The sequence below is a fragment of the Amphiprion ocellaris genome, chromosome 11 (assembly GCF_022539595.1).
Source record: "Amphiprion ocellaris isolate individual 3 ecotype Okinawa chromosome 11, ASM2253959v1, whole genome shotgun sequence".
Classification (NCBI taxonomy): domain Eukaryota; kingdom Metazoa; phylum Chordata; class Actinopteri; family Pomacentridae; genus Amphiprion; species Amphiprion ocellaris.
Window position 1 is genome coordinate 20894727 of NC_072776.1, and position 13393 is coordinate 20908119.

Consider the following 13393-nt stretch of genomic DNA (forward strand, 5'->3'; position numbering starts at 1 on the left):
GGGTATAAAACAAATGCATGTACTGGGATGATGTCACACTTTTATTAGGATGTGAGCGTTTTCTTTCCACAGCCGAGGGGGGAAAAATCATGGCCCTCATATTCCAGTTGCTTCTACAGATGGTTAAACCACCCCTGTGTCTGTGAGTGGGGGTCTCCTCCAGCCCAAACTGGAATGCACCACAGTAATTTATCACTCTGAGGTCTATGAGTCAAGAGGAAAGATGTATAATTCCCTTCGACAAAAGGAGCCCTGCTTTAGGAAATCTATTTGAGGCATCTCACAATAAAAAGTTACAAAGCTTCTTTTGTGCAACAGAAAATACCACCAGCACAAAAGGCAACACATGTGATTTGTTCAAAGCTGAGAAAATAAAACAGAAACTTGAAACTACCTTTTAGCTGCAGCCTGCTACTAAGTTGTGGTTGCACAAAACATAGCAGACTATTTTAAAGCCTCAACACAAAAGCTCTCACCTCTGCCTCCCTTGACTCCTATGACAACAGTATCTGTTTGTCATGAAATATTCTTTAGAACGTGCTTGCTGCGTGCCTGTGCAGACACCCAGTAATGTATACAGAAGCCTCAAAGCAGTGACTCGCCTTCTCTGCAGAGCTGAGTGATGGAGCAGGAGAGCTAACCTCAGGCAGGTAAAGTTACAGATAGCTGATAGGTGAGTAATGACAGCTCTTCAAAAAGTTATTTATTCAGCCATGCCGGGCTGTGGTTGGTACAGGTAGGGAGTGTTTCAGAGCCCTGCTCGACCCTGCCTGCAGTGATCTGTGTGTGTCTTTTGTCTTTTTTTTTTCTTTTTACTGCAAGGCACTGATGATGTGTTTAGTTTCCTTGCCAATAATTCATGGAGTACAGCTTCCTCATCTTGTACTGACTTGTAAAGGTGCAAAAGAGAGAGAGCAAAGCCTCACCAGTTGTTTTATTGTAATAATAAATTAGATTTTACAAGTTTGAATGTGTGTAATGATAAGTGTGTCATTTAAATGTATGTGACTTTTCAACAACAACAAAAATAGAGCTTCATAGTCATTTTGTGACGTGTGCCAGCACATGAATTGTTGTTGAGTTCCAGAGTGATAACACTTCTGCTCGAATGAGCCGGCCTGAAGCCATGCTCCTTGGGTTGCAACCCCGACATGTTGTGATTTGGCCTGCATTAATTTTGCCTGAGTATATCTGCAGATAGTTGCATAACGGAAGGTTGAAGGTGAGTTACCCTACAGTATTTGTAAATACAACTGCAGATCATTTGTCTCACCTCATCCCTAAATCACTCTACCATACACATTTCAATCTCTAAAAACCTCCTTTAAACTCAAAAAAATTAATAATAATAGAGTTCATATTCAGACATGCATATCTCCACAGATACCTACCTATATGTACCTATATGTTTACATATACACTACCGTTCAAAAGTTTGGGGTCACCCAGCCAATTTCATGTTTTCCATGAAAACTCACACTTTTATTCATGTGCTAACATAATTGCACAAAGGTTTTCTAATCATCAATTAGCCTTTCAACACCATTAGCTAACACAATGTAGCATTAGAACACAGGAGTGATGGTTGCTGGAAATGTTCCTCTGTACCACTATGGAGATATTCCATTAAAAATCAGCTGTTTCCAGCTAGAATAGTCATTTATCACATTAACAATGTCTAGACTGTATGTCTGATTCATTTGATGTTATCTTCAATGAAAAAAAAAGTTTTTCTTTCAAAAATAAGGACATTTTAAGTGACCCCAAACTTTTGAGCGGTATACATTTACATTTATAGATTTACAGTCTGTAAACTCCTATTAAATGCACACGTGCACACCCACATATCAGTCATTATTATTGTGCATGCACTGTTGAAAACTGAGAATCCCTGTATAAACATAAGCTTGCTTTGTCCTGCTCGATCCCACTGTCCTGGCAACAGGAGATTCTTGTGCAGCCAACAATTGTTTAAACCTACAATACTTTAATATTCCCAAAGTCTCTGAAAATACTAAATATATCAGAGTGAATTTGGAGAATTGTTTATAAGAAACAGTTTCCATTTCCAGACACGGAGTCTAGAAGTTTGTTGCATATAAAATCCTGTAAACCACAGGCACTGTTTTTGAAACTGTCATTGATAGATTGCAGTTCAGTGTGGATGTTAGGAAGGTTAAAGAAAATAAGAACAAAACAAAACAAAAACAAAACTACTTGATTTTAAACTTGGTCAACCAGACTCTCCAACAGAGTATAATGACACTTTTTGAGACAATTTTTTTTCAGAATTTCTGTACCGAGTACCACTTTGGATTAAAAAAAAAAAAATCTAAAATTCATACTGTTTCTGTCATGTTGCAGCATTTCATGGTTTTTTGTTTACATGAGACGATGAAAAGTACAGCTTGAAAGTTCAGAAGTCTAATCGCCGCACTGTGGCTCACATGCTGTGCATAGATATTAAAATCTCAACTCAGAAATTTACACATCATTTGTGGTTTAACAACTGGCCAGTTGGCTCTGACACTGGAAAAACCTCCAGTTTGCTTCTTCGTAGATATGTGTGTGTCATCATATCTGAGGACAGTCTTTCCTTTCAGATGTTCCCTAATGTTCCCTAATCAAATTAGACAGTAATCTGGGAGCATGTGCCTCCTGTGGGTACGCTCTGGATTTTTCTCATGATGTGTCATATCAAGTCCTCCATCTTTAAAGATCTACAAGCAGAGAAACAAGCTTTTTTTAACGTCTCCCTTTAAAATCAGGAGCTGGGGTGTGTTATCCTGTACAGCCCGCCAATATTAACACTGTATCTCTGAAGTGATGCAGTGCATTGTGTTTAGTTTTTTTTTTTTTTTTTTTTTTTTTACTATCGCTTGTTATGCTTGGCCCCATTTGTCTTTTGACTCTTTAATCAGAAATCCTTCTTTGTATAAAACATGCCTCCATTACACTCCTGCTACTATTTTAAAACTTGTTTTGTTGTTAAAAAGTATGAATGAAAGTCGCATTGTAACTCAGGCAGTCATATTTTTTTAATGTTTTAGGAGTACTTTTCTCAGTAAAAGTATTTGAAGAAATACTAAGATGTCCAGCATGCCAGGAAAGAGGGATCATGAGAGAGCAAAGGAAGTCCTCCTATCCAGATGAATACTCGCTGACCTCATCGCTCAGGCCTGTTTGCCACATTAGAATGGAAAAGCTAAATTATCCTTGTTTCTTGGAAATGCCGAGGTCTAGACTGAAAACCCCCCATCTGGTGGGGATTGAATCAGTTTACCCCCTTTAAAGTGGTGTGTAGCTGCTGAGTCACATTCCCTGGAAGGGGTGATGGTACATAGTGGGTAAAACTGTAGCACCTCTCCAGAATGTGCTCCTGTAGTGTTGGTGGAGAATTTTTGCTGCATGTGTAGGATGCAAAAACTCCATTTTAGGAGCAGCTGGTAACAGCTTAGCTGCACTTCCTGCAGTTGACCTACGACCGCCATCGTAGGTCTTTCCGTCTCTCCCAAAATTTTTCCACTGGTCCACCCACTCACTGATCCAATCCGCTATCTTGTTGGCTCTGTTTTTATTTTCACTCACTAAGACTGACATGACAATATATGAAGTTCTGAGATGCCACGATTTCCATAGTTTTTTGGCTGCCAGACAGGCTGGTAATCCGATACCTTGTTTAGAGTTGTTTAACTCAAGCAGATATGAGGTTGTGCCGCACTGTGCACAGCATCATTTGGATGGGGGGGGTAGTTTGACAGTGTTTACACAGTTCCTTTCTGGCAGCAGGCCATGTTTTCCTCTATGTGGATGTGTCTGGATTTGTGTTGACGCAGGAGTTAGGCCTTTATACTGCTATACCAATAAAAGCGGTCAAATGCAGCAGACACCTTCATGCATGGCTTACATGTGGGGAAGAAGTTGCATTCAGCGTTTGTCATCAATGTCCCCTATAATTTGGGTTTACTCTTAAAAAACGCTGAGGTCAGCAGAAGTTTTTTGTTGCGGCTGGGCAGACCTTAGCTGATGCTTTACAGATGCAATATGCAATTTAAGAGACAATATAAATTTTGGGTGTATTTTACTGTTTGTCACATACCCCAAACTGAGAAAAGGCAGCTAACTGTTAGCAGAAAGCCCACAAATATAACTGACATCAACATATTTCGCTAAATGATTATAGTTGAGGGGCTGCACAGTGGCGTAGTGGTTAGCACTTTCGCCTTGCAGCAAGAAGATCCCTGGTTTGCGTCCCGGCTTTCCCGGGATCTTTCTGCATGGAGTTTGCATGTTCTCCCTGTGCATGCGTGGGTTTTCTCCGGGTACTCCGGCTTCCTCCCACAGTCCAAAAATGTGCTGAGGTTAATTGATTACTCTAAATTGCCCGTAGGTGTGAATGTGAGAGTGCTTGTTTGTCTTTGTATGTAGCCCTGCGACAGACTGGTGACCTGTCTAGGGTGTCCCCTGCCTTCACCCGAGTCAGCTGGGATAGGCTCCAGCCCCCCCGCGACCCTAGTGAGGATTAAGCGGTGTATAGATAATGGATGGATGGATGGATTATAGTTGAAGAAATCTAAAAAACTGTGATTCACTTAATTGTAAACAAAGTGCAGATATAGTTAAAGTTTTTTTTCATGAAAATTATCCCTCTGCTGCCTTAAAATGGTTTGGATATAACTTTACAGAGTTGCTTCATTTAGAATGTGTAGATCTATGAGGTTGCTGCCTCTTACTCCACCCACCCTTCTCACAGCAGCTCGAGCTCACCACCTTATCCATAACTCTACTCAAATATTAGAAAACTAACTAAATTAGAGTTAACAGGACTGGTTCCTTAGATTTGTTGGTACAAAGCCTCAGAAGTCTCCATCTGTTTTTGAGACTGTCATCAGCACACTGCAGTTTCAATGTAGAAATGCTCAGCCATGACACCGGTTGCTTATATTGATCATGATTTGTCTTCTTGCATGTATGAAACACTATATTGACATGTTAACCCTTTAAGACCCAACATTGTCCAAGTCCGCCAGGACATATTTTTACATTTTTACATGCTGTAGTGCCATTTTTTTGGAGTATTTTTATTTGCTTTACATCAAAATAACCCTGATATCCCAAATTTTAATAATATGTATTGACTTATGTCTTAACTACTACAAAAAAATTGCTTAAAAGTGCAATAAACCTTAAAAAAATGAAAATCGTTTTTGGTTTTTTTTCACATATATTTCAAAATACAGAAATTGCATAGCTGTATCCCTCAAATTTGTAAATGTAAAAAAGTTGCACAATATCCTTTGGAACCACAGGAAATTTATTTGGAGTCTGTACAGAATTTGCTTTTTGAGATATGGTCAATTTTGTAACCTGTAAAAAAATAAATAAATAAATAAAACTGCAAAATTTGCAAAACAAATTATTTACAATAGTGCAATCAAATTTCTAAGTGTGCCAGATACTTATGAACACACATATTGTATGTACAAAACCATGGTCAGACCATAAAAAGTGCATTTGAAAATAAAAGAAAATCGTTTTTACTGAGTTGAATCAAACAGTAATTTGATGGTCTCCTGGTCCAAGTACTTGGACAGGTCTGATGGAGAAGGGCTGTCCACATATTCTGACAGAGGTGGCTGGACACCTGGCCTCCTTTTCGGCAGGCAGGAAATGTGGCAGAGAAGGTAAGCTGTCAGGTTCCTTCTCAGTTTTCCAGCCAGCTGTAGGGAGCGCCTCTGGCCCGGAGCGCTCGCTGGTGGAGCGGCTGCTGCAGCGTCTCCTGGCTGGAGGACGGTCTGTCCCTCTACCTCTCGCTGGGGTACCAGGACAGCAGGAGACCTCCATTCTCTCCTCTTCCTCCTCCTCCTCCTTCCCAACATTGTAAATGCTGCACACAGAAAAAGTTACGTGGTACGTTAGCTGTGCGCAGCACATGACTTGTAAAAATGATGCGTACTTTGCGCGGAATGCTTTCGGCGGCGTTACATGTATATTATACTTTCTTTACTTTTCTCCAACTCAAAACAAACAACTTCTCATGAATACAGACTTACATGTCACTGGAATGATCAATTCCTTCGATAAGATCGGCTTCATCCGCGCTGGTGGCAGAATCCGGGCCAGACGAGTGGCTGGACTCTTCATCCAACGCTGTAGTTTGCTGGAGAGCTTCGCTCCAGATGTAAAATAGTTTGGCGCGACCAGGTTTTTGCGGCTCCTCAACTAATGTGTGGAAGTGTGTCAAAGGTGTGTGTGGTGGGTCCGTGTACGGATCTGGTAATTGGATTTTCCGTTCTGAAACGGGTATTGAAAAACAAAAAACGAGTGGTTATTTGATTTTCGTTTTAAAATGCAAAAATTAAAATTGAAATACAAGGCGTTTTTCCTTTTCATGATCAAAAAGGGATATACGATTTTTTTTTAAATGCTTTGATTTTCGTTTTATATTTAGAATAACAAGAAAGTAAAATCAGTAAGAGACAAACGAAAAAAGGTCCGTTTTTTTCATTTTCTGAGACCGGAAGTGGTCATCAGCAAGTGTGGAGCCAAACGACAACAAGATTCTCAGAGGGCGGAGCCAGAGAGCAGTGATTGGTCAGACCACAGATAATATAGAAGACAGCGCGCTAACGTGTGTAGTCTATGTATGTCTATGGTCGGCACGTCTGGTAGCATCTCTGACTGCTGTTGACCTTGTTTTTGGAGTAAAACACGGTAAGAAGATAAATACTTCTAACCAGTAGCGTTGTTTTGTTGTACGTTAAGTCAGCGACTTGTGAAGAGTTGTGTTTTGTCGTGTTTGACCAGTTGGTCCGGACACGTTAGCTAGCTAAGCGGCTAAGTTAGCTAGCGGGCTAATTAACACAGGTGGCTAACTTACCGCTGAACACCTGTGTTAGTTGCTGCAGCAGCTGTCCTCATTATTAGAATGACTTTCTCAACCTGTATTTCTCTGCTGTGTATTTTAGCTTTTTAAAAAGTTATTTTACTTTAAGGTTAACTGAAACCCGTTCAGCTGCACTGAAGTTTAACATTCAGCTGGTTTGAATTAAACTGCGCTTAACATTGCGCAACATTACCTCTCTGAATCTCCATAATTTCATTAAATTCCTTCTCTCTTCCACTGCTCAAGTTCAATCCAGAATATAAAATGACATTAATATTGAATAAACTAACAACCAGCCATTGTATTTATTTATTACTGTATGTATTTGTAGTAAAACATGAGTTGAAACATCCTATTTTTGGATCTAGAACTGCACAAGCCGTTCATTTTCAGTCACATGACGAGTTAAACTCCCCTTTTTATGTGAGGTTGAAGCAGAAAGTCTGAGTTAACAAAGAAAGTTCTTTATAATTTGCGATACCTGTTATCTCTGACTGAGGTTTTAGTTTTTGTTGAGCTGATTTACACATAGAAACTTTGTTCAGGAAAATTTCTCAGTAGCTCAGAGGACAGGCTGCTTTTTACACAACCTTGTAAGAGAATGTCTGTCAATGCTTTCAGCAGAATTTAGAAACACAACACTTCCTAAACAGATATTTTGAGGCTGTGAGGTTGAACGTTTGAGAGTATATCAGTGTGTTTGTTTGTGGTCTTTCTGTTTCTAGGTGGAAGCTGAATTAGTGAGGATGACTCCTGCTCCTGTCATCTCTAAACTCCTCACACATCTTTACCTGCACATGAGGAAAATCACTCCTGTAGAATGCAGGTATGTTTGTCATTATTATAAAAAGATGTTGCCTGGTGACCTGTCAGAAACCCATTATACAGAGTCAGCCAAAATAATGTTTACACACATCAGGAAAAGAAAAACTAGCATAAATATTTCAATACCAAATTTATTCAGACATCACAAGATTAATAAAAGTTATCTTTGGCCTCTACAATTACAAGAGGTGCTCAAAGTGGTGGCCACTGGCTTCCAGACATTTCTGTTGTGTTGTAAACGTCACTTGTTGATATAACAATAACTACATCAGATAATTCTTGGTCACAGTTGGAATTTTGCAGCCTGAGAGATGGTTGAGAAGGTTTGCAGTTCTTGTTTTAGCAAAATATGTTATAATAGAAGATCTTTATTGTCATTGTCCATGAAATTATCTGCAAACCAGCAAAGTGTATCAGTCTGAGGTATCTAAAAATAAATAAGGAAAAATGCTTCTAAAGCCAATAATAAACAGAATATTTTGAGGGAATATTCTAAAAAGGAAAGAAAAGCTCCATTCTCACTCCTCTCAGTTAAACTGTCATTAAAATTGACTTTAAATTTAGCTTCAACACGAGATAAAAACATTTACTTTCATTACTGATGTCAAGTTTTAATAAAGTTCATGCTACTTTTATAAAATGATGAAAGTGAATAAATTGTATTTGTGTGATCTGTGTTTGATTTCTGTCTTTTCTCCTGTCATCCAGATGTTCAGAGGGAGATGATGCCACATCTGGTCCAGCTGATGGAAGGTCTTGAAGTTCTCTGACTGGCCTCAACTGAAGATGGTCGTCTCACTGGATTTAAGGTTCAGATGCTCAGTAACAAACTCCACCAATGTGCCAACAGGGAAGCTTTAGGTTTATTAAATGTTGCTATGAAGGTATCGCTGTTTTTCTTTGTGAATGCAATGTGCTCCAACTGAAACTTGAATTAGAACTTAGAAGTAAATCCTTCCATCTGAAAGGATTTAGTTGCATTAATAACCTCATAACATTCTAATTTTTATTTCAGTCTTGGTTGGAAATAGAATCTCTGTATTGATTCAGGTAAAAACTGAACTTCACAGCATGTTGAAGCAAAACAACCAGATGAAAACTGTGATGGTGTTGGATTGTCAGACTGTAATGTTGCAGCTCAAAGCAGCTTTTCTATCTCAGTTCATTCTGACATTCAGCTATAAATCAACACAGCAGATGGTGATCCATGCTGTGGAAGTCTCACATCTCCTGATTTAATGGAGCTGCTTTGCACTTTTTACACTGTTTATTCACCAACACTTTATTTAATAAAAGTCCCATCTAGTTTTTATGAGGAATGTGATGTTTTAATTTCTCTGTGAATAACTGCAGTCTAATGCAACAGCTGGAGTTGTAACATCTGTCCTGATATTGATCATGAAGTATTGATCAGAATACTTATGGTTAACAGTCATCCCTGAAGTTTTACATTAAAATCTTTACTTGTGCTGTGAACTTTGGTAAGAAGCAGAAACTTTTACGTTGCCATGGATACACGAGTGTTAAATTCTGTCCATGTTTCCATTTTGGGAAATTCAGTCCAGTTCCAGAATGTGGAGGAATTTAGTCTCACAATCACAGACAACAAATATTATCTGAAAGTCAGGTTGTTGTTGTTTATCAGCACAATACAAAAAGATTAATGTCAGAAATATTCCAGTTAAGACTCTAGAATATCATGATTTATGTAAATTTACCTCAATGATATGAATGTTCAGGTTAAGATTGTACAGTGATATTTATTATGCAAGTTTAGCTGATTAAAGTTTATGACTCTGCACTAAAATATTATTTAAATTGACATCATTATTATAATATTTAGGGTCAGACCCTACAGTATTGAGATTAAGAAATCAAATATTCTATAAAATGTAAATACACTGAACTCATTTGGATGTATTTAAGTGAGACTCTACAATATTATTTGACACAAATCTATCTAAATCAAAATTTTAATAATTTTCATGCCAAACATTTACTGGACTAATTTAAATATTAAAATCACTCCTTTCTAATCCTCTGCTGTACGTTCAAACCTGAGGCCTTAAATAGAAACACACAAGTATCTGATTGAAGGAACTTCTGCAGAGTCCTGGTTCCAGAACATGATGATAGAATTATAGTCAAACTTTAACAAAAGCTGCCTGAGAGTTTACAGGTTTTTATGTTGGATTTCTTCAATAATTTAATGAACGTTATCAGCAATAATCAAGTGTTCATTTGATGAACTTGATTTCCTAAAACATCCAGAATTGGAGCTCATATCTTTGGCAGCTGTAAAGTTTCTGCTCCTTCAAAGTTCACAACACAATGAATGAATTCCTAAAACACTCTCAATGCTGGAGAGCGTTTGTGATGCTGAAGCAGTGATCAGTTTTTCTATTTCTTCTCTGGAGATGCACAATGAGGGACGTCTGCAGAGACTGAGAAAGAGTCTCACCACATCCTGACATGAGGAAAAAGACTTTATTGAAGACTACAATGAGAAAAACTATCAGACAGCAGACGGCTGCATTCAAGGTGAGCTCTGAACATTTGATCTGGAACAGGAATTCAATAACGGCAGCATGAGCTTCATTTCAGTCTGTAGCTGCTGAATTCATGGATGAATCATCTGGCACTAGAGAAGAAGACCATCAAACATCCATGTCAGCTGATGGAGGTCCAAGAGTCTCACCAAACAAACAACCTACAGAGTGAAGACCTCAAATCTGATTGGACGGCCTCCTATTCAGCCACTTGTGTGAACAAATGCCTCTAAGCTGATTTGTTTTCTAAAATAAATCTAGTTTGAGTCCTAATCTATTCCTGTGTGTTTGCTTCTTTACACCACTGTTAACAGTTTAGGCTGTTAGATTGTTCCAGATAAGACAAGTACAAGATTCTTCAGAGCCGTTCTACCACGAACCTGACAGGAAGAACTCCAACAGCTACTGAATGTTCCTGTGGTTCCCTCAAGGCTACAGGAGGAGTCCTACAAGGACGAGCTGGTCCACCTGATGGTGGCCAGTCGCTGCGGTTCAAAGCCAACACTGACTATGTGGACTTCTACTGGACCACATGGAGGCCTTCAAACCGGACCAACAAGTTCACCGACTCCCCGACTCGTGGGTCTGAGGACGCCGCCGAGCCTCGGCCCAGCCGGCCTCCTGTCTGTGGGTGTTTGAGTGCTGAGAGGTTTGTGGATGCATGTGAACGTATGTGTGTTGAAACAGCAGCTTTGGACTCAGTAACGCCGGGAAAAAACAAGAGCTCCTTTATTTGTGACTTCCACTAAAAAAACTGATGAAAATAAGTTTGCCAGGGTTCTGACTGATAACAGATTATTAAATAATGAAAATAATCGTTTAAATATTCCTTTAAACAATCCTTTTAGGTCTACATTTCCTTTACACTGACTTCTTGGTATATGTACAAGTATTTTGGGTGGAATATACCAATAAGCCCAATGTTCAAGGGTCCTTCTGGGAATATACCATTAAACCTTTTAGTTAAATGTTCCAAGATGTTGGGTAGAATATACCATCAGATCAACCTTTTAGGTCTACATTGGAAGATTTTAGAGTAGAATATTACTCCAAACCAATGTTCCCTGTAATTTTTCATGAGTCTGAGCAAACACACAAACTCCCTGAGCGTCCCTTGGACCACTGTGAGCAACATCAGACGTGTGCACTGTGGTCACACCAGCATCGCATCCATTCAAGTTACATGGTTCATTAAAAGAATCAAATTACAGCATTTACATTTCTGTTAAAACACTTTGTCAACAGGAGCCAGTTGAAGGCTGCAGTGATTTTAGTGACACTACAATGTATAAGAGTGAAGTTATTGAATATTTGTCTCTCTTTACTGTTGCAGTGGTTTTGCAAATTGCAGACGGACCCTGTTCACTCCATAGACACCAATGTTATTCCTGTAGCTTGAAAGACAGCTACTTTTGATAAAACTGGGCTTGTAGCACATTGTCTGCCTTGCAACAATGGGAAAGAGGCACCGTTTATGTTTTGACAGCCTATATCTAATGAGTTATTGATGCTGGAAGTCCGAATCTGTGAATATCTTTCCAACTTTACTGAACTTGGGGCCACTACCACCTAAGGAGTGATATATTTAATTTTGAAAAAAGCATTTAGCCATACTTAAAGCTTCAAGTGCTTTATTAACACGGAACTAAAAATTTTGTATTGTTTTATTATCACAGGTTCTGTCTGAAAAGAGGTGGCATCATTTTAAACAGTGAAATCAAACTAATAAAATGTAATGACCTACCAGTGAGCAATACTGGATTCTGCAAAAACATAAACAACTTTTTAAAAAAAATCTAAATCTTATCTTAACACAGTTAATGTATTAACTTATTTTGTGTGTATGCATGTATTTATTGATTTATTTAGTACTGTTAACATATCAGAGTTGAGTGAATTTTTCTTAAGATAGGCAAAGGCCATTTATTGATTACATATAGGCTGTTAAATGTTTATTAAAAACTAAAAAGCATTTAAAAAAACAACTTAGGCATTTATTGAGTCACTAAAATACTGTAGAGTACAGACCACATCAGCATGATTATAAGCATCCTCTGGTAAATTAACAACCAGATACTGATGTCTCTCACCATATGGACTTCAGGAGATGACTGGGGGATGATAAACTGTGACCTACTGGCTGGGTTCTCTCTGTTCTCATGTTTCTTACATGTTTGTCCCCTGACAGCCGGGTCCTAATGTTTTTTGAGCAACACACCATACTATGACGTTTTTACAATGATGGTTCTACTATGAAACCAGTTTGACATGTTCAGGTGTTCTTTGTGTGAAAACTCTGAGATTTCAGGTATCAGAAGGTGGTTTTCAACTTTCTTTGTTAACTTTCTGCTTCAACTTTAAACTAAATTTCCTTCACTAACCCAGCCCTCTGGACTTCCAGTAAGCTGTGTTCCTATTGGCTGTCCAGGTGGCTGCTTGGTGTTATCAGGAACACCTGAGCAGCTCAGTGTCTTCCTGCTTATTTTGGCTGCAGACAAACATTTCTTCTGCTTCTCTTCACCACAGAACCGGGTTTGGCTCCATTGCTTTAGTTTGTTCTTTAGGCGTTGGCTTGCAGCTTCCAGCAGTAAAATCGTCTTTAATGTGTTTCTTGGTGTGTTTTAGGGCTTTGTACTGGATAGTTGTCTTGGTAAATGTGGTTCTTTAGCCACAGTTAGCACATGGTGCTAATGTGTGCAGTGATTAGTGGATTTGGTGCAGCTGAGTTGTGTCTTTATCTTGGCTGTAGTGAGTCTTTAGAGGTTTTTGGTCAGACACATTCTGTGTTCTTGTTTGTGAAGCAACGTTGGTTGTCCAGAAGGTAAGAGTTCCTGTCCTGATTCTCTGTTCTCAGAGGTTCTCTGGTAGGCTGCAGGAGACTTTAGCGTTTGGGTTGTACTAGTTTGGTTTTTGTAGGGTTTCATTTGGACGACTATCTTGAGGCCCCTCCATGTGGTTTAGTGAGGTTTTCTGCAACAGTTCTACAAAGCAACCTGCAGCAGAAGAGACTCTGAGAGTTTTTAGGAAGTTCTGGAGACCAGACTTTAGAGCAGCAGAAACATTTGTCAGCAGTTTGAGCAGGAGAAGGTGAGCTTCAGAGTAGAAATGAGACGGAAACCTTCTTGACTCGTGT

General features: G+C 39.0%; 1 long non-coding RNA gene across 1 annotated transcript; it reads left to right on the forward strand.

The window, feature by feature from the left end:
• Window positions 1-6663: 6663 nt before the first annotated feature.
• On the forward strand, window positions 6664-10533 carry LOC129349971 (uncharacterized). The gene is made up of 3 exons (XR_008603148.1): window positions 6664-6714; window positions 7612-7712; window positions 8420-10533. It is a non-coding gene; the product is annotated as an uncharacterized LOC129349971 (long non-coding RNA).
• The last annotated feature ends 2860 nt before the right edge of the window (window positions 10534-13393 follow it).